Source organism: Oryctolagus cuniculus, chromosome 8 (genome assembly GCF_051225735.1).
Source record: "Oryctolagus cuniculus isolate XC-2025 breed Fujian yellow rabbit chromosome 8, ASM5122573v1, whole genome shotgun sequence".
Taxonomy (NCBI): domain Eukaryota; kingdom Metazoa; phylum Chordata; class Mammalia; order Lagomorpha; family Leporidae; genus Oryctolagus; species Oryctolagus cuniculus.
The window spans coordinates 4,975,431-4,996,177 of record NC_142874.1 but is presented as its reverse complement, the minus strand read 5'-3'; the positions used below and the strand labels follow the sequence as shown (position 1 = coordinate 4,996,177).

Sequence of the window (20,747 nt, the reverse complement as noted above, 5' to 3'; positions counted from 1 at the left end):
ATGTATTATGAGGTACAGCCTGAGTTTTAGTAAATTTATTTAAAAAAAAACCCCTCTGACTTTTTTCCATTATAATGACTTTTTGTTTTTGCTTTGTGATTTTTTTTTTCCTTTTTGGATTGATGAACTTAATAGGTTTATAGAATGGAAACTTTTATGCTATAAGCATCCTTTGGTTTGCAAGTAGACTCAGTACTGCTAATGGAAGAAATTGGAATATACACACTGAAGGGTGCTTGAAGAAGATATTTTTTAAAATGTGACCTAGTATTGTCCTTACCCAGTCATTCTAATACCACCAGGGACAAAGTTGTAGGGTACCTAAGTCAGATTTGCTGACACCTTGCAACATATTTTATAGTACATCTGTACAACTGTGGGATGTCTTAAACAAAGGAAAAAGTCAAGTTATACAGGATTTTGTATATGAGTGGGGTTTAGGCACAATGCAAATGAAGTTGTGTTTGATGGGCTCATAGCGAAGTGTAAGCCTGTCAGTACAAATTGGGGGCTGTGAAGTGGACCTCGGGGCCTATTTTCTTGGAAACCAAACTGAGCTCGATGCCTAGTGCTGTGTTAGGGGACCTGCTATCTGAATTCCGCACCTGAGCTGCTTCTCCAGGTCACAACTAACGCCTCTGGAAAGAGTGGGGGGATTTTAAAATTTTAGCTCCTACATATGAAGGAGAACATGTGGTATTTGTCTTTCTGTGTCTAGTTTATTTCACTCAATGTGAGGTCCTCTAGTTCCATCCATTTTGCTGCAAGTGACAGCATTTCACTCTTTTTAAATATAGCTAAATGCTTAATATTCCACTGTGTATATGTGCCACATTTTCTATAGCTAATTTGATTTTTAATTCTGCATTTTATCTGATGCAGCATTTCAGCAGACCTCAGCATTCGTGTGTTCCACACTCAGGTTTGCCCATTGCCAAACGGAAGCCTTGCCAGTTACTTGCCCATTGTGACGTCTTCCTGTTCTTTCTTGTTCTAGCATCCTCTGGCTAACAAGCACTGCCATCAAAGTTGTGTGAGAAAGCCCTCCTGTTGCTATGACTGACAGGGCTTCTTATGGGGGAGGCACATCCCGTGTTCCCATACCTCCCACGCCAAGGGAGTAGGGCAAGTTTGGATTCTGTAAAAGCTTTTGAGGAAGTTTCTCATCACTTGGCGTCTTCTGGGCCTTGGAGTAGTTCTACTCAAGGTCTCTGTCAGCCAAGCTGCTTCTGTAAGCAATCCTTGAAACATAGTAACCAAGGCCGGCGCCGTGGCTCACTAGGCTAATCCTCCGCCTTTCGGCGCCGGCACACCGGGTTCTAGTCCCGGTCTGGGCGCCGGATTCTGTCCCGGTTGCCCCTCTTCCAGGCCAGCTCTCTGCTGTGGCCAGGGAGTGCAGTGGAGGATGGCCCAGGTGCTTGGGCCCTGCACCCCATGGGAGACCAGGAAAAGCACCTGGCTCCTGGCTCCTGCCATCGGATCAGCGCGGTGCGCCTGCCGCGGCGGCCATTGGAGGGTGAACCAGCGGCAAAGGAAGACCTTTCTCTCTGTCTCTCTCTCTCTCTCACTGTCCACTCTGCCTGTCAAAAAAAAAAAAAAAAAAAAAAAAAAAAAAAAAAAAAGGATAAGGAAAAAAAAAGAAACATAGTAATCAAACCAAAAGCAAGAGGAAAAAAGAAATGAGGTCAATATTCTCCAAGTCCTGATTCTATCTTGCACAAATGTCTGAATTGAATCACTTAACCTCAGGCTACAGGTCACCACAGTTTCATCAACAACAAAGCACTTGCCTTAAATTTATATAGTTAAAGAATTTGTCTGTTGGGGCTGCATTGTGGTGCATCGGGTTATGGGTTAAGCCACTACTTGTGATGCTGCCATCATGGTGCCTGTTCAAATCCCTACTGTTCGCTTCCAATCTGGCTTCCTGCTAATGTGCCTGCAAAGGCAGCAGAAGATGGTGCCAGTACTTGGGCCCCTGCCAGCAAGTAGGAGAACAGGATGGAATTCCTGGCTCCTGGCTTTGGCCTGGAACACCTGGCTACTGCAGCCATTTGAGGAGTGAATTGGTGGATGGAAGATTTTTCTGTCTCTCCTCTCTGTTTTGCTCTGTCTTCCAAATAAATAATTAAGAAATCTAAGTAAATGCAATCTTTTTTTAAAGAGCTCATTTGCTGATTTTTCTTTAAAAAAGGGAACAGCTTTTCCAAGTAAAGTCTTCATTTTTAGAGACCAAACAGTGCTCAAACTATTATATTTAAATAAAAGTTTTTACTCTTATGAGTACTTTTACTCATAAGGAATTTTAAAACTTTGAGTCCAGTCTCATGCGGTTTGTCCCATTGCACAGTCTCCCGAATGCCTTCCAGTGAACATCCATGGCCTGGCCTGTCTCGCTTGTGGGTCTGGCCATAGGACTTTGTTCAGTGATGTTCCCCACTCAGGGATCCACTGGGTGAGTCCACAGTCTCCCCATGGTGGAAGAACAGGTGTTGATGAGAGCGTCACTGTTGAGACCCAGCAAGGGCTCTAAGAAGGGAGGAGAGGTGAGTGAGATAGAAAGTTACTGCTGGAAAAGCCTTATAAAGGGTAGCTGTCTCCATGGACATAACAACAAAGAATGACAGATAACTGTGGAGGATCTAGCACGGGCAGACGCTGTGTGAAGAGCCTCGCACACATCACCTTGTTCAGTTCTTCAAACAGCCTGGTGCGTCATGTGTTCTTCTGAGCCCCATCTATGGAAGGGGACACTGACATTCCTGAGTGTCTTCCCAGGATCCACATGGCTAAGAAAAGGCAGCGTTAGTTCTAAAACGCGAATCTCTCTGAGCTCAGTGCTTGTTCATTATTGTTAGTATGCTTTCCAAAACATCGGCCTCATTCTGATGCTTAAATATGCCTGAAGTGCACATGCGCTTAGATATCTAAAGGAGATTTTAAACACCGTTCACGTGTCTGTGTACACATCACAGATCGTTACCTGCACACTCATACGTTCAAAAATTCTCTAAGCCTTTTTGCATTGCCAGTCAACTACACTTTCACTTTTTTTGTGCTTGATTTCTGAGTCCTCCCACTTTGGCTTGGTTCTTGCCATCCTTCTGCTTTTAAGGTCTATCTCCTGTCTTCAGAGTTAATGTCCTGACTTCTCCTGTTAGTCTCTCATGAAATATTAATCAATTTCATCAATCAAAATAACCAGTAAGGACCAGTTTTACAATAGTCAAATTAATTGCAAATAAGAGACCATATGTGCTTGAAAAGAAGTTGAACATAAGCTAGGAAAGTGATCTGGAAAGTTTGTTAGTGGAAACATAATGAAGACTTCCCCATGTGTGGGTCAAAAATGAAAAAAAAAATGAGAGGGAAAGAAACAAAGAATGGATAGATAGATAGATAGATAGACAGACAGGCAAACTCTCATCTGCTTGTTCATTTTCCAGTGTCCACAATAACTGGAGATGGGCTGGGGCTATAGGTTGGGGCCAAGAATACAATATAGGCCTCCCACATGGCTCTGAAGGACAAATTACTTGAACCATCATTGTTGCTCCCCAAGATCTCTCTTAGCAGGAAGCTAGAGTCAGGAGCCAGAACCAGGTATCAAACCCAGGCACTCTGTTGTGGGATCCAGACATCTTAATCACTAGGTTAAATATCTGCTCCATGGCACAAAAATTGGAAACAGGCAGCCAATCCAATGTGAGCATAAAGTTTACTTCCCTTAGATTTGACTACAGTTGATTTGCTCTTTCTCTCCACCTGCTGGTAGAAAAAGAATAAACAGTTTGCAGTTTGCACCCCCATAGAAACACAAAATGAAATATACTGTTTGAGTACTCGTTATAGCATTAAATCTCAATGTACAGCACATTAAGGACAGAGATCCTACATGAGGAGTAAGTGCATAGTGACTCCTGTTGTTGACTTTACAAATTGACACTCCTGTTTATGCAAACTGTTGAAATCTTTACTTAATGTATACTAAACTGTTCTTCTGTAAAAAAAAAAAAAAAAAGATATTATCAATTCCCAACTTGACTCTCACTGGGATTAAACATGACAATAGGTCTGATCTGATTTCATCATCATTTAAAAAATCATCTATTATTTTTCACTTTATGTTACTGTGTGGGAGCAAACTGTTGAAATCTTTACTTAATGTATACTAAACTGATCTTCTGTATATTAAGAGAATTGAAAATTAATCTTGATGTGAATGGAAGGGGAGAGGGAGTGGGAAAGGGGAAGGTTGTGGGTGGGAGGGAAGTTATGGGGGGGAAGCCATTGTAATCCATAAGCTGTACTTTGGAAATTTATATTCATTAAATAAAAGTTAAAAAATAAATTAAAAAAAAGAAAAAGAATAAACATGCACTTTGATACAAAGTTTAGTCTGAGCTGTTAAATACATGAATAAATCCTGATATGCCATCTCTTTTGGAAAAATAAAAACACAGTGTCAGCTTATCAAAAAGCCTCCTAATTATCTCCCTCAGATAGTGTCCTTGTGCGTGCAGGAAGGAGTGTGGCTTACAGGACATGAACATGAATGAGTCCGAGAACTAAGATGCTAGATACTCTAGTGTACGTGTCCTCTAGTTTCCAAGACAAGGTCCCATCTAATTTGTCTTTGCTGATGGCATTCCTGGTCAAAGTGTAACTCTTGGCTTTTGCTCCCAACACTCTATGGAAACTCAAAATCACCCATGGCAACTGCAGTACTAAATCCACTGGCCAATTCTCTGTCATCATTTATGTGACCCTTTAGCAGCATCTATCAGCAGCTGATTTTCCCTTCTCCGTGATATTTTTATTCAGATGTCTTACAGAACACCTCTTCCTTTTATACTCTAAATGATCTTTCACCAGTCTCCTTGGTTGGTTCCTCTTTTTATTTCTGGCACTTTTATTTCTGAGTTTCTACATTGATCTTCTAAAATCTAGTCCTATATTTCATTTTTAAAAAAATATTTATTTATTTATTTTGAAAGACAGAGGTATAGGGAGAGAGGGAGAGACAGAGAGAGGGATCTTCCATCTGCTAGTTTACTTCTGAGATGGCCACAGTGGCTAGGGCTAGGCCAGGTGGAAGCCAGGAGCCAGGAGCTTCATCTGGGTCTCCCATGTGGGTGCAGGGGCCTAAGGACTTGGCCCGCCCTCTGCTGCTTTTCCTAGGCCAATGGCTGGGAGCTGGATCAGAAGTAGAGCAGTCGGGGCATGAACTGGCACCCACATGGGATGTCGGTGTCAAAGGTGGCGGCTTTCCCCTCTGTGCCAGAGCTCCGGCCCCTAGTCCTATATTTCCAGTACTTCACTCAATACCTCCACTTGGTTGTCTGAGACAATTCAGACTTACCCTGAACCTGCCCTATGCATAATCTTCTTCCCATGTAATGACAACTGGGTTTTCACTTTCTCAGACCCAATATTGTTGGAGTCCTGAGCCTCTGCTACTCCACAGCCTCATCTGTTGCCCAATAGGGGAGAAACATACATCAAGAGTTTCTGCTCCCAAGGGCCTCCCTCTGTGATTCACTCTCTTTTCTCTCAATCTACAGTGTCCAGTCAAATGTAGTGCATGGCCATCTTAAATTACGCAAAGCTGTTCCAAAAACTAGAAATTTATGTAATCTTGGGGTGAATTGTATATGAATTCAAAGTATACATTCTGTTATTAAATTTTTCATCAAATTTAGTTAAATGTACCAATTATATCTTAAAGGCTTGAGTAAGAATTTTAACTTTCCACATTCTTTTTGTCTCTTTTTGGCTCTTCACAGGTGTCTCAAATCAGCACGAAAGCATTGTCATTTTTGTGCATGGAACTGCCTCACTGGCCCTATTTGATTGGTCCAGGAATGTCAAACCGGCTCAAGATAAGCTATTTAACCCCAGTGACAGTTGATTGATCCATAATGTGACACAGGTAGATCAATTATAACCATTTCTTTGAATACTTGAACTTGGAACCACTAGGAGTAAAAAGGGGCTCCTCTTTGGGAATAAAAGTTATGAGAAATGAAGCTGAGGAGCTGCTCATAGCCACATTTTCAGCTGTGTGAAGGGAGGCGTTCTGCAGTGAAGAGTGAAAGCAACATCCAGAGAGTCCAGTGTAAGGAAAGGACAGGCCCTGTGACAGTCTGGTTCTTGCATCTGATCTGTCCTGGGGCCCAGCAGGTCTGCCTTTAGCAGGTATTAATGAAGAACCTTGACTTTATGTACTGTAGACTCCATTGCTAACTAGCCTTAATGGAGAAATGAACTCAATTTCTTACATGGTTGGAAGGAGGGCAAAGCAGCTAATGCAATCAAAGATAGAGACGCAGTTATCAGGCCCTTGTTTATGCCTGAAACTGACACTTCAGAACGGCTAGTTTTCTCTTTTTATTCATCTCCCATTTCTGCTTGTCTTAGCTTTTGAGTTAGTCTTAACTGGACTTCATCCTGTTAGGCTTTTTCTAGGGTGCTGAGAAAGATGGCTGCAGGGTGCTCCAGTCTTCCTTCTAAAGCAGTGTTGCCAAACACAAAAGCTCTCAGGGGAAAGTCTCTGTTAACTGTAATGGAAAAGTCTAGTGAAACTACTGGTTGGCATAGCTTGGTTTTCATGATCACCTGTGAGCCAATCACTTAGCTAAAACCATGGGATGCTTTGGCGTGACCCAACTCCTGTTCTATGTCTGTGGGCCTATCAGATAGAATTGTACACAACACAGGAGAAGCAGAGTATTGTTACCACAAAGGATAGTTTAATGCATCTTCTTTTGTCTGTCTTTCCTCCCTCCCCTCCCCTCCCCTCCCCTCCCCTCCCCTCCCCTCCCCTCCCCTTCCCTTCCCTTCCCTTCCCTTCCCTTTCTTGGTTTCCATAGAGCATTAAAAGTCTTTTCTTTTTTGTCTAACCCAGTTATTTAACTGCATTTGCAATCAACAGTTCTGATGAACACACACTTTGCTGTCTCTCTTTCTTCTTAGATTGCTATCTCTCTCCCTAAATGACATTATTACTGAATCATCCTAGTTAAAAATGTGGGTGGAATTTCTCAATTTCTCCTCATCTCTTCCTCCCCATAGTAAAAAATTTGGGGACCTTTTCTCAATTTCTGCCTATTTCTTCCTTCCTATATTCAATCAAATAGCCAAATTTATTTATTTGAAAGGAAGAGTTACATAGAGAGGGAGGAGATACCCCCCCCACACACAGATCTTCCATCTGCTGGTTCACTCCCTAAATGGCTGCAACAGCCAGTGCTGGGCCAGGCTGAAACTGGGAGCTGAGGGCTTCATTCAGGTCTCCCATGTGTGTGCAGGAACCCAAGCACTTGGGCCACCCTTTGCTTCTTTCCCAGACACATTAACAGGGAATCAGATCAGAAGCGGAGCAGCCAGGACACAAACTCGCACCCACATGGGATGCCAGCATCAGAAGCAATGGTTTTACCCAGTACACCATGATGCTGGCCCCCTAAAGTATTCTAAGATCTACTTCACTCTCCCATCTCTGTTGTTCCAGACATTGCTCATGCCCTCGTTACCTTTTGGTTAATATGCCTCCTCAATTTTCTTTCACTTTTGCTTCTTTGCATTCTGTTTTCCAGTCTACTCTAGATAAATGGTCCTGTAATTTCCATGAATAATATTTGCTCTCGGCATCTACTGCCTTTGGAATAAAGTGAGAAATTTCTCGGTGGTACATAAAGACCCTCTGTGAACTCTTGCTGAGGATGACTCACGTGCTTCTTGATGTTTGCATCCCAGCATCAGCTCTAACCTATGCATCACATTTACTTTCCTGCTGAGTCGTCTTTCAGTCAGTGCTATGCTGACTCTGAACTTTAACTCCATAATTAGATGTTCTTTGTGTGCTCTTTGAACTCCTTGCTATCTTAACAACTTCTGCCTTTTAGTATGCACGAGGTTCTCAAGCTTTATTATATATGAGTCACTCGGGAACTTTCAAGAAGCAGATATTTCCTTGACCCATCCCAGACATCCTGTAGCAGGAAGAACTTTTTGAATGGCCTCCCTGAGATTCAGAAGCAATCATTTGGCAGGCATGGTGCATGCGTGTCTCTGCTACCGCCTGGTACTAGAGTTCTCTGATGCTCTTTCCTTCACAGATTGGATTTCTTTCTCTTCCTACTCCTGAGGGTTCTGATTGGGTGACCTGAATTTGAAGTCTCTGCATGTTTATATCATAGTCATTTTTGCACCAGATCCTGGTGCCATCAACACACAACCAGCCATGTCAACCCCTTCCCTCTCCCATAATTATGCAGCAGCCCCTCTGCTATGCCAATTCTTTGAATTTATTCTATATGTTCTTACTTAATCATATATAATTACTGTATAGTTCAAGCCTAAATTATTTTTTCTAATTACTTTGGTGATGTCTCCTATCTTCTCACTGGGGAGCCCTGAACTACCATCACTAGATGATCCCTAGCACTTTAAAATGATTGTAAAGGCTGAGCCGGGTTGTGCATCTCTTCCAAACTTCATATTGGAAATTGGCTGTGCTATGAATATACACACCACAACAATCAGAAAGTATTCAGCAAATGTCACATTTTTTTCCTTGAAGATTTGTTGTTAGCATTTACCAGCACATTGCTGATTCCAGCAGAAGACCAACCTGTGGGAACACAGACCCCAGCCTGGAATCATGCCCAACACCATAATGATTTCTTGAGATATTATGGATGTGTTTAAATAATTGGTCAGACCTAGACCCAAACTCTTAGAGTCTGTCTTGTCTATATTCTTTCTCTCATACTGCATATTTGAACTGTCAAGGGAGTACTTTTCTTAGACTTGTGAAGTACACACCTGCAGCTGATTTCACACAATCCTCTACTCTGACCACCATGAATCAAACCTCCATTGTGTCAGTTGCAATTATTTTGATGGCCTGCAGAGGTTTCCCAGTGTTCACTCGTGCCCCCTCTGTAGTCTGTTCCTAATATAACTGTAGTGATCATGTCTCATCATTTTTAGAAATGTATGTATTACACAACTGGAAACACTCCAAGGGCTATTTCCTTAACAGTAAGACCCTAAGTCCTTTTATTATTTTTTTGTTGGACATGTGGTCAGTTTTATCTTTTTAACTTTTATTTAATAAATATAAATTTCCAAAGTAAAACTTTTGAATTATAGCAGCTTTTCCCCCCATAACCTCCCTCCCACCCATAACCATCCCATCTCCCACTCTCTGTCCCATCCCATTCTTCATCATGATTCATTTTCAATTATCTTTATATACAGAAGATTAACTTAGTATACACTAAGTAAAGATTTCAACAGTTTGCACCCACACTGAAACACAAAGTATAGAGTAATATTTGAGTAGTAGTTTTACAGTTAATTCGCATAGTACAACATATTAAGGACAGAGATCCTACCTGGGGAGCAGGTGCAGAGTGACTCCCAATGTTGATTTAACAATTGACACTCCTATTTATGACGTCAGTAATCACCCGAGACTCTTATCAGGAGCTGCCAAGCCTATGGAAGCCTCTTGAGTTCACCAATTCTGATCTTATTTAGACAAGGTCATAGTCAAAGTGGAAGTTCTCTCCTCCCTTCAGAGAAAGATACTGTAGCCTTCTTTGATGGCCCGTTCTTTCCACTGGGATCTCACTCACAGAGATCTTCATTCAGGTCTTGTCTTATCTTGTTTTTTCTTTTCTTTTCTTTTTTTTTTTTTTTTTTGCCACAATGTCTTGGCTTTCCATGCTTGTGAAACTCTCATGGGCTTTTTAGCCAGATCCGAGTGCTTAAGGGCTGATTCTGAGGCCAGAGTGCTGTTTAGGGCTTTTGCCATTCTATGAGTCTGCTGTGTATCCTGCTTCCCATGTAGAATCATTCTCTCCTTTATAGTTCTATCAATTATTTGCAGACACTGGTCTTATGTATATAATCCCTTTAGCACTTAATCCTATCTTTCTGATCAATTATGAACTTAAACAGATCACATTAACAAGTAAGATGGCATTGGTACATGCCACTTTGATGGACTGAATTGGAATCCCCTGGTACGTTTCTAACTCTACCATTAGGGGTAAGTCTGAGTAAGCATGTGGCAAACTGTACATCTCCTCCCTCTCTTATTCCCACTCTTATATTTAACAGGATCACGTTCAGTTAAATTTAAACACCTAAAATTAATTGTGTGTTAATTAAATTGTTCAACCTATAGAATTAAGTAGAAAAAAAAAAAAACAGTGGGGCCAGCGCCATGGCTTATTTGGTTAATCCTCCGCCTGGGGCGCCAGCATCCCATATGGGCACTGGGTTCTAGTCATGGTTGCTCCTCTTCCAGTCCAGCTCTCTGCTGTGGCCTGGGATAGCAGTAGAGGATGGCCCAGGGGCTTGGGGCTCTGCACCCACATGGAAGACCTGGAAGAAGCACTTGGCTCCTGGCTTTGGATCACTGCAATGCTGGCCGTAGTGGCCATTTGGGGAGTGAACCAACAGAAGGAAGACCTTTCTCTCTGTCTCCCTCTTACTGTCTTTAACTCTACCCGTCAAGTAAATAAAAAAAACACTTTAAAGGAATAAAATAGTAAGTTGTTCCTCGACAGTCAGCACAAGGGCTGATCAGGTCATTGTTTCTCACAGTGTCCATTACATTTCAACAGGTTTCCTTTTAAGTGCTCAGGTAGTTGTCATCAATCAGGGAGAACATATGACATTTGTCCCTCTGGGACTGGCTTATTTCACTCAGCATGATGTTTTCCAGTTACCTGCATTTTGTTGCAAATGAACAGATTTCATTTTTTTTTTACTGCTATATACTCTATAGAGTACATATCCCATAATTTCTTTATCCAGTCTACTGTTGATGAGCATTTAGGTTGATTCCAGGTTTTAGCTATTGTGAATTGAGCTACAATAAACATTGAGGTGCAGACAGCTCTTTTATTTGCCAATTTAATTTCCTTTGGGTAAATTCCAAGGAGTGGGATGGCTGGGTTGTATGGTAGGGCTATATTCAGCTTTCTGAGGAATCTCCAAACTGACTTCCATAGTGGCTTTACCAGTTGGCATTCCCACCAACAGTGGATTAGTGTCCCTTTTCCCCACATCCTTGCCAGCATCTGTTGTTAGTAAATTTCTGTATGTAAGCCATCTAACTGGGGTGAGGTGAAACCTCATTGTGGTTTTGATTTGCATTTCTCTGATTGCTAGTGATATTGAACATTTTTCATGTGTCTGTTGGCCGTTCGGATTTCCTCTTTTGAAAAATATCTATTGAGGTCCTTGGCCCATCTCTTAAGTGGGTTGTTAGTTTTGTTGTTGTAGAGTTTCTTGATCTCTTTGTAGATTCTGGTTATTAATCCTTTATCAAGTACATGGCTTGCAAATATTTTTTCCCATTCTCTTGGTAGCTTCCTCACTTTCCTGACTGTTTCTTTAGCATTACAAAAACTTCTCACTTTGATGTAATCCCCATTGTTAATTTTGGCTTTGACTGCCTGTGCCTATGGGGTCTTTTCCATGAAGTCTTTGCCTGTGCCTATGTCTTGCAGGGTTTCTCCGATGTTCTTTAATAATTTGATGGTGTCAGGTTGTAGATTTAGATCTTTAATCCATGTTGAGTGTATTTTTGTGTGAGGTGTAAGATAGGGGTCTTGCTTCATGCTTCTGCATGTAGAAATCCAGTTTTCCCTGCATCACTTGTTGAATAGACTGCCCTTGCTCCAGGAATTGGGTTTAGATCCTTGATCAAATATAAGTTGGCTGTAGAAGTTTGGATTGATTTCTGGTGTTTCTATTCTGTTCCATTCGTCTATCCATCTGTTTCTGTACCAGTACCATGCTGTTTTGATTATAACTGCCCTGTAGTACGTCCTGAAATCTGGTATTGTGATTCCTCCAGCTTTGTTTTTGTTGTACAAGATTGCTTTAGCTATTCAAGGTCTCCTGTGCCTCCATATGAATTTCAGCATCATTTTTTCCAGATCTGAGAAGAATGTCTTGGTATTTTGACTGGTATGGCATTGAATTTATAAATTGCTTTTGGGAGAATGGACATTTTGAAAATGCTGATTCTCCCAATCCATGAGCATGGAAGATTTTTCCATTTATTGGTATCCTCTTCTATTTCTTTCTTTAAGATTTTGTAATTCTCAGCATAGGGGTCTTTGATGTCCTTGGTTAAGTTTATTCCAAGGTATTTGATTGTTTTTGTAGCTATTGTGAATGGGATTGATCTTAGCAGTTCTTTCTCAGTCATGGCATTGCCTGTGTATACAAAGGCTGTTGATTTTTGTGCATTGACTTTATATCCTGCTACTTTTCCAAACTCTTCTATGAGTTCCAATAGTCTCTTAGTAGAGTTCTTTGGGTCCCATAAAAAAAAGAATCATATCAAATGCAAAGAGGGATAGTTTAACTTCTTCCTTCCCAATTTTTATCCCTTTAATTTCTTTTGCTTGCCTAATGGCTCTGGATAAAACTTCCAGTACTATATTGAATAGCATTGGAGAGAGTGGGCATCCCTGTCTGGTACCAGATCTCAGTGGAAATGCTTCCAACTTTTCCCCATTCAATAGGATGTTGGCCATGGTTTTTTCATAAACTGCTTTGATTGTATTGAGGAATGTTCCTTCCATACCCAGTTCGCTTAGAGTTTTCATCATGAAAGGGTGTTGAATTTTATCGAATGCTTTCTCAGCATCAATTGAGATAATCATATGGTTTTTCTTTTGCAGTCTGTTAATGTGGTGAATCACATTGATTGATTTGCGAATGTTGAACCATCCCTGCATACCAGGGATAAATCTCACTTAGTCTGGGTTGATGATCTTTTTGATGTGTTGCATTCTATTGGCGAGAATTTTATTGAGGATTTTTGCATCTATGTTCATCAGGAAAATTGGTCTGTAATTCTCTTTCAATGCTGCATCTTTTCCCGGCTTAGGAATTAAGGTGATGCTGGCTTCATAGAAAGAATTTGGGAGGATTCCCTCTTTTTCAATTGTTCTGAATAGTTTGAGAAGAATTGCAGTTAGTACTTCTTCAAATGTCTGGTAGAATTCAGCAGTGAATCCATCTGATCCTGGGCTTTTCTTTGTTGGGAAGGCCTTTCTTACTGATTCAATTTCTGTCTCAGTTATGGGTCTATTTAGGTTTTCTATGTCTTCCTGGTTCAATTTAGGTAGATTGCATGTGTCCAGGAATCTATCCATTTCTGATAGATTTCTCTGTTTGCTGGCATACAAGTCCTGGTAGTAATTTCTGATGATTCTTTTTATTTCTGTGGTATCTGTTATTACATTCCCTTTTTCATCTCTGATTTTATTGGGGTGTCAATTTTGTTTATTATTTCAAAAAAACAGCTCTTCATTTTGCTGATTTTTTGTAATTTTTTTTTGATTCAATCCTGTTGATTTCCTCTCTGGATTTTAATTATTTCTCTTTTCCTATTAGTTTTGGGTCTGGTTTGTTGCAGTTTTTCTAAATCCTTGAGATGCATTGATAGCTCATTTGCTTGGTTTCTTTCTAATCTTGATGCAGGCACCTATTGCTATAAACTTTCCTCTTAACACTGCTTTTGCTGAATCCCTTTAGTATTATATGTTGTGTTGTTATCCTCATTTACTTCCAGAAAGATTTTTATTTCTCTTTTGATTTTTCTATGACCCATTGTTCATTCAGGAGCATGTTGTTCAATCTTCATGTGTTTGCATATGCTCTAGGGATTCCTGAATTGATAATTTCCAGCTTCATTCCACTGTGGTCTGAGTAGCTGCATGGTATGATTTCAATTCTTTTGAATTTGCTGAGACTTTCATTATGGCCTAGTATGTGGTCAATCCTAGAGCTGCTGAGAAGAATGTAAATTCTTTAAGTGTAGGATTGAAAGTTCTGTAGATATTTGTTAGATCCATTTGGACTATAGTGTCGATTAAATCTGCTATTTCCTTGTTGATCTTCTGTCCTGTTGATCTGTCTATTTCTGAGAGTGGAGTATTGAAGTCCCCCAGTACTATTGTATTGGGGTCTAAGTCTCCCTTTAAGTCCCTTAACAAATCTTTTAAATAAACCGGTGCCCTGTAATTAGGTGCATATGCATTCATAATAGTTATATCTTCCTGTTTAATTGATCCCTTTATCATTATATATTGCCCCTCTTTGTCTCTCTTAACAGTTTTTGTGTTAAAGTTTATTTTGTCTGATATTAAGATGACTATTCCAGCTCTTTTTTGTTTTCTGTTGGCATGGTATATCTTTTTCCAACCTTTCCTTTTCAGTCTGTGTGCATCTTTGTTGGAAAGATGTGTTTCTTGTAAACAGCAAATAGATGTGTTTTATTTTTCAATCCATTCAGCCAATCTGTGTCATTTAACTGGAGAGTTGAGGCCATTTATATTCAATGTGACTATTGATAAGTAGTGACTTTGCCCTGCCATTTTTCCAAAGATATTTCTAATTTATGCTTTGAATTTCCTGTGATCTTTCACTGGGAGATTTTCTTCCTTTACCTTTTTTTGAATTGATTTCCACATTTCTGTGTTTCTGTGTATATCACATCTTTAAGCATATTTTGCAGGGCTGGATGAGTGGTGACAAATTCTTTCAATTTCTGTACGCTGTGAAAGGTCTTTATTTCACCTTCATTCACAAATGAGAGCTTTGCAGGATATAATATTCTGGGCTGGCAGTTTTTTCTCTCTTAGTACCTGGGCTATATCTAGCCATTCCCTCATAGCTTGTAGGGTTTCTGATGAGAAATCTGCTGTGAGTCTGGTTGGAGATCCTCTGAGAGTAATCTGATGATTGTCTCTCTTGCACGTTTTAAAATCTTTTCTTTATGTTTCACTGTGGTGAGTTTGATTACAGTGTGTCACTGTGAAATTCTCTATTGGTCATGTTTATTGGGGGTTCTATGTGCTTCCTGTACTAGGATGTCTCTTTCCTTCTCCAAACCTGGAAAGTTTTCTGCTAGTTTCTCACTAAAAAGGCCTTATAATCCTTTCTTTCTCTCCATGCCTTCAGGAACTCCTAGAACCTGGATGTTGGGTTTTTAATAGTATCGTGTAGATTCCCAATGATACTTTTTAGATTTCAAATTTCCTCTTCTTTTCTTTGGTTTGACTGTATACTTTCCTGTGCTCTGTCTTCTAAGTCCAATATTCTCTCTTCTACCTCATTGATTCTGGTTTTTAGGCTCTCAAATGTGTTTTTTATTTGTTCTATTGAATTCTTCATTTCATTTTGGTTTTTCTTCAGTTTCATCTTCTACTAAATTCCTCATTTCATTTTGATTCCTCCTTAAGATTTCATTTTTAGGGGAGAGATTTTCTGTCCTGTCCTGTATGTTTCTGTAGTTCATGCATTTGTTTTCATTAACTTCGAAATGTTCTTATGGTATTTTTTTTGAAATCTGTATCTTGCATTTCTTCTATCTCATCATCTTCACAATCTTGTATTGGAGTGTCATGTTCATTTGGGAGCATCATGATGTCTTCCTTGTTCTTTTTTTTTATTTTTTTAATTTATTTTTTGACTGGCAGAGTGGACAGTGAGAGAGAGAGAGACAGAGAGAAAGGTCTTCCTTTTTTTTCTGTTGGTTCACCCTCCAATGGCCGCCGCGGCTGGCGTGCTGCGGCCAGCGCACCGCGCTGATCAGATGGCAGGAGCCAGGAGCCAGGTGCTTTTCCTGGTCTCCCATGGGTTGCAGGGCCCAAGCACCTGGGCCATCCTCCACTGCACTCCCTGGCCAAGCAGAGAGCTGGCCTGGAAGAGGGGCAACCGGGACTGAATCCGGCGCCCCAACCGGGACTAGAACCCAGTGTGCCGGCACCGCTAGGCAGAGGATTAGCCTAGTGAGCCACGGCGCCGGCTTTTCCTTGTTCTTGTTTCTTCAGTTTCTGTGTTTGTTGTTTGGCATTGTGGAGATATTCTTTGGCTTTTTTTTTTTTCCCTCGCTGTGGTGGCCTTTCTCGTTATACTATGACCCTAGATTAAGTGGACTGTCTGCTTTTGGTGAATCTCTAGAGGCTTGTCGTGGGTGTGGCCAGATATCTCTGTTCAGTTCTTCAGGGTTAAGGGTGTGCCAAAAGTGACACACCCAGGTTTGGCATGGTAAATCTTCTCTCTCTCTCTTTTTGTATTCAGAAGGAAGTAATTCCACTCAGCTGAGCTCTTCTCCTCGATGTCAATCAGTCTGAGCACTAGCCACAGTGGGTATAATATTTGTCTGTTCTGTCCCAAGGACCACACAAAGGATCTGTGCAGTCCTCGTTGTAAGCTCAGATTCCCCTGCAATGTCTCTCGCCGGGTAGACAAGGCCAACCGAATTTTGTGGCATCTCCCACCGAGACTGCTTATGTCTCAGCCACACTGTTAGTTCTCCCTTACACCCTCAGTTTTTTTTTTTTTTTCCACAGTCCTGGTTCATAAGCTCCACACATGCACTAGGTCTTATTCTCCTGTTATTTCTCCCCACCAGAGTCAGGTTTTTCTGCTTGGCTGAGGGTGGGCACAGCCCTGAGCTGGCACAGCTCTTACGTGTGTCCTAAATGGTGCCTGCTCTATTGTCTCACATGCCTTTGTAAGGTGTGTGGAGAGAGAGAATTGTGTTCGTACCGTCCCTTTTGTTTATTTCTCTCCTCTAGTTAAGCTGGTGTACTTTTCCCCACGGGGCTTCAAGCCTCATTCCTTCTAGGCTCTTCCTGCCACTTTTCACTAGTGTCTCGAGCTACTGCAATTTCATCTCACCTCTTTCCAATGCTGGTGCAGGGGAGAAGACTTTTGGCAGCTGGGTTCCCAAGCAGTGGGCATCTGATCCTCCACATAGATCCACCATGTCCCTCTAATTCCAGAAGAGTTCCCTCTGCAGTTTTTCCCTAACTCTTCCCTGAGAGTTCACTATCTCCACTTTTATTAAGCTATCTTTTCCTGGACTATCAGTGAGTTCCCTCCCTATTCCACCATCTTGGAGCCCCACCCCCATACTTCTCTCTCTCTCTTTTTCTCGCTCTCCCTTTCCCCCTCTCTATTTCTCTCTCTCCCTTTCCCTCTCTCTTTTTCTCCCTCTCCCTTTCCCTTTCAAATAGATTAAATGAATGAATAAAATTATAAAAAAGAAATTGATAAATAATTTCATTGGTTTATAATTTTTTTGCCAAAAACTGAACAAATAGGACAGGCGTTATAGTATGGCTAGCAAAGTTGCAGTCTGTAATACTGGCATGCCATGTGGGTACCAGTTTATGTCCTGGCTGTTCCATTTCCAACCCAATTCCTTTTCATGGCCTGGAAAATGTAGCAGAGATGACCCAAATTTTTAGGCCCCTGCTTCCTATCATCATCACAGAGCTCCTGGTTCCTGGTTTCAGCTTGGTCTCTGCTGGCCATGTGGCCATCTTGAGAGTGAACCAGCAGATGGAAAATATCTCTCTCTCAACTTTTCTATATTTGGAATATTTTCAAATAAATATTTGTTTTCAAAAATACAAATGAAAATATTCATAGAAATTCTGAAAAACTTTGAGTGACATTTGAATAATAGAATTATTTTGGTTCATGCATAGACTGAGTAATCAAATCTAAAAGAATAGAATAGTATATATATGTGGGCCGGTGCTGTGGCTCACTAGGCTAATCCTCTGCCTGCGGCGCCAGCACTACCAGTTCTAGTCCCGGTTGGGGCGCCAGTTCTCTGCTCTGGCCCGGGAAGGCAGTGGAGGATGGCTCAAGTCCTTGGGCCCTCCACCTGCATGGGAGAACAGGAAGAAGCACCTGGCTCCTGGCTTCGGATCAGGGCAGCGCGCTGGCCATAGTGGCCATTTGGGGGGTGAACGAACAGAAGGAAGACCTTTCTCTCTGTCTCTCTCTCTCACTGTCTAACTCTGCCTGTCAAAAAAAAAAAGAATAGAATATATGTGAAAATATATGATAGAATAAAAAGCAACAGAAGCCAAAAAATGGGTGGGCTCATGAGTCTCACTGGAGACTGTAACTCACAAATGTATAGCACAGCCTTTGTCTTCCAGTATGTTTGTTTCCTGCAGGTCTGATGTTTCCACATGTTTAGGGGGCATTTAATACTTGAAAGAAAGCATAGTTAGATATTTGGTTGATGAAATTTCTGTTGGCTTTTTTCACTTGGTAGTCTGTTTGCAGGATCCACAGTGTGTTCCCATGTGACTTGAGATGTTATTAACCTCAGTAAATCTTTGTCAACTGAGCCCATTTCTCTGTTTTAAACAATCAGAGATTGTTTCACTAATTCTCCATTTGTGACTTTCCATGTGTAAGATTTACAAGTGGTAAGAGTCTGAAAATAGTGTTGGGGGACAAGTGCATCTGAGGGGGGCTACTGCAAGGTGGATACTCAACCCTTACCCTAAACCGGAACAGAAAGGAGATAGAACACTATTTTTAAAAAACACCTCATTTTAAAAGAATAAACATCTTCGGCTATGAGAAACACTTATTCAGATTATACAGAATGACAATAGGTTTGGAAATGCTGGCATGAACCTTTATTTGTGTGGATTTTCTTCTGAGGTAGTGATGAAGAATGACTTTCTCTCTGGTCTCAAGAAATGTATGGCCAAATGCAGAAGCAAAGGCAGGGCTGGGTGAGACCAGAAGCCCCAGCAGCCTTGGCATATATGGGAGATTATTAGCTGCTGTAACAGCACCCTGGGGAAATATAAAAATGGCAATTTCAAATGAATTTGCCAATTATTAGATTGTATTAAATGCCTAGGGTCTGTTTTTGTTTTACCTCATAATAACAATTTTATTGAAATATAACTTGGTCCAGCTGGAGCTGAAGGTGTTGGGTCCATCCTTGCTTTTGAGGTCCTCAGATGCCATTGCCTTGTTCCCAGAGGGAGGGACGTGAGTGTCCCCTGGCCGCCATCCCTGGATGGGGTCCTGACAGGGCCACCAGACAGCCTGGAGGTCAGGGAACCGATGCCTGACAGAACCAAGTTGTATTATTAGACACACTGGAACAAGAGATTTCAGAATTTAAAGAATGTCATTCTATGTTGAACATTAATGCTTTCTTCACCGAAACGAAACATTTTCATGCCAAGTTGGTGAATATAAGGAAAGAGGTGCTGGTGCTTCCTGAAAAGACATGCAAGTTAAAAAAAATAGCACAGAACCTGCAGCAGAACACGCAAAAAGAGGAGTTGGAAAGGGAGCAGCAACGGGAGAAGAGGTTTGAAAGAGAAAAGCAGTTAACTGCCAAGCCAGCTCAAGGACATGAAGCGTTGTGTTTGCATGTTTTCCTCCCCTACCCCATATTCTTTGGGTATAAGATGAGCAGAGTGTAGAGCGACAAGGTGGTGCCTTATACTATTGTGTTCTGTTTAGAAATCCTTATCCCAGGATTGCTGTGTCTTCATATGTTCATTTCAGCCCTTCAAGAAGCATTTCTCTTTAGAGAGTGGATGCATTGTCACTTGTTTTGATATTTATATGTACTTGTTTTAACTTTTGTTTTACTTCATTTTAATATTTGTTATTTTGGCCTTCAGTAATTTGAAAACTGGGAAAATGGTTAGATGTCAGAGTCTAGACTCTAAATTGTTAAAAATTAGTATCAATTTTTTTAGCTTCTTGAACGCAGATTTTTTTTCTTTTACTTTTGCTTTTTTGTGTTTTTTTTGTTTTTTTTTTTTTTTTTTTGAGTGCAGGTTTCAACATTTTGGTTTCTTATTTTATGGCCTGACTTGCCTTTCTGGCAGGATAACATTGATTTTTGGTAATTGCCTTTTCATTGCATTGTTTAGAGAAAATATCAATTGCTTAATTGCATATGCCCCTGGAAAAGATGTGGTATAAGCTTTTGTGAATAACATAATGCAAAAGTGTATGCACAGGACATGACAGCACCTTAGACAAGGAAGGTGAGCAGCAAGATGCCAGAGGGGTTCTACTAACCATGTACTCTGTGCTTTTCAGCGTGGATGCTTCATAGCTTTTGCCTTCCAAGTACATTATATGTGTTCCTTAAGTTTGACAAGGATAGTGGAGCTATCACACACTCATGTGCTTGTGTGTTCACAGTGTTAGTTAGTAACAGTCATAATACAGTGAGGTAGTTTCTTGTTTTAAAAAAATTCTTAGGATAGAATCATATGTACCAACTGCTACTTTATAGATAATAACAGGAATGGTAGGAAAAGCAGCAACAGGGTACCTTAGTGTTTCTTAGAATATTTCCTGAGTATCGCATTTGGAAACTTATACAAGGACAATATCATGTTTCATTGCTTAAAACAGAGTGCATTATTCACAGTTTTAGTGTTATTTAAAATTTACCTGGTTTCCTATCTGTATTAAAAGTGCATGATTAGGATGTATATCTTTTGTAACCCACATTACATTTTTGGTGAGCTGGAATCACTACCTCTGGTCATATACCAATCAAGCTAATGATGAAGAAAGCTTTAGATTTCATTCAGTACTAAGAACTGATTTGTTTAAAGGTTTAAATAATTTGTTTGAGTCTTTCTCTTCTTTAATGAATGAATTATGGTCTCACAAGTCACTGGACTTTGACCTTATATATTCAAAAACCCAAGTGTTGCCTCAAACACTTGCTAAAACTGCCTAGGGAAGGACTCACTAGAGCTTGCAGTCATCTACATTGCTGAATGTACTCCTTTCTGATGTGGTATCTGACAGACTATGCATTGCTTCTGACAGTGGGTTTGGAGCAACTGTATTTGTGTAACATGCTGATTCCTGGACATACTCTCAATCTGCTG

At 40.7% G+C, this 20,747-nt stretch overlaps 1 pseudogene; it reads left to right on the top strand.

The window, feature by feature from the left end:
* The first annotated feature begins 4,573 nt into the window (after positions 1 to 4,573).
* On the top strand, positions 4,574 to 19,307 carry LOC149124808 (biogenesis of lysosome-related organelles complex 1 subunit 6 pseudogene; annotated as a pseudogene).
* The last annotated feature ends 1,440 nt before the right edge of the window (positions 19,308 to 20,747 follow it).